This window comes from Nicotiana attenuata, chromosome 12 (assembly GCF_001879085.1).
Source record: "Nicotiana attenuata strain UT chromosome 12, NIATTr2, whole genome shotgun sequence".
Classification (NCBI taxonomy): domain Eukaryota; kingdom Viridiplantae; phylum Streptophyta; class Magnoliopsida; order Solanales; family Solanaceae; genus Nicotiana; species Nicotiana attenuata.
Window position 1 is genome coordinate 51,042,141 of NC_032000.1, and position 1,452 is coordinate 51,043,592.

Below are 1,452 nucleotides of genomic sequence, written 5' to 3' on the forward strand. Positions count from 1 at the left end.
CATCTGAAGAAGATATAGACTTCAAAATAATTTGATGGTTCATTATCGACAGAAAGTTTGAAATCATTCCATAGGAAATATCTTCCTAGGCCTTTGCTCCTCTCAGTTCCTCATTAGAGATAATTTCATTATTTGTTTCAACAGGTGTATGAGAAATTTTATCAAATAATGGATAAATATATTCAAAGAACTCAGCATTCTTTGTCTCAATTATAGTATTGCAATCAAGCACATCACTTTTTAAAACAAGATATCTATATGCAGCACTATGTTCTGCATATCCAATTAGCATGCAGTCAGCAGTTTTAGAACCTATTTTTCTCTTTTTAGGTTCAGGCAAAAGAACTTTAGAAAACCCCCACACTTTTAAATATTTTAAATTAGGCTTATAACCCTTCCAAAATTCATACGGAGTTTTGCCAGTTCTTCTATGTGGTATTTTATTTTGTAAGTGACATGCAGATAAAATAGCTTCACCCCACAAGTTATCAGGAGCATTAGAACTAACTAACATGGAGTTCATCATCTCTTTCAATGTTCTATTTTTCCTTTCAGCTACTCCATTTGACTCAGGTGAATAAGGCGGAGTTATTTCATGAATTATTCCATTATTTTTCACAAAAATTATTTAAAGATAAATATTCTCCAGCTCTATCTGATCTAATTCTCTTGATTTTTCTACTAAGTTGATTTTCAACCTCAGTTTTATAAGAAATAAAAGTATTAAATGCATCATCTTTATTTCTAAGCAAATACAACTTAGTATATCTAGAAAAATCATCAATAAAAGTTACATAATATCTTTTACCACCTCTAGTCATAGTCTGCTTCAAGTCGCCTAAATCAGTGTGAATTAAAGATAACAATTCAGTTTCTCTATTTACGGAAAAACAGGTCTTTCTAGTACTTTTAGCTTCAGCACATATTTCACACTTGTTAATATTATTTGAGTCTAAACCACATATATTAATCCTAGTGACTGCATTTTCTTTATATATGTGACATTAACATGTCCTAGTCTAGCATGCCATAGAGAAATAGACCCAACCATATAAGCAGAAGTAGATACATTTCCATTGATAACATCAGAAATATTAAGTACAAAGAGTCCTTGGTTACAATAGCCCTTTCCCACAAACACATTATTTTTGGTCATTATGATCTTATCAGATTCAAATGACACTTTCACTCCGGCTCTTCCCAACAAGGATACAGAGATCAAGTTTGCCCTCATAGTAGGAACATGCAGTACATCAACAAGGGCTAAAGTTTTTCCCGAAGTGAGTTTCAGGAGAACTTTACCCTTACCCAAGACTTTGGTAATACTTGAGTCTCCAAGTTAGACTTCTTCTCTATCATCCTCTACAGGAGTATAAGAGGAAAATGCTTCTCGATTTGCACAAATATGCCGAGTAGCCCCAGAGTCTATCACCCATTCTTTTGCATGTGCTA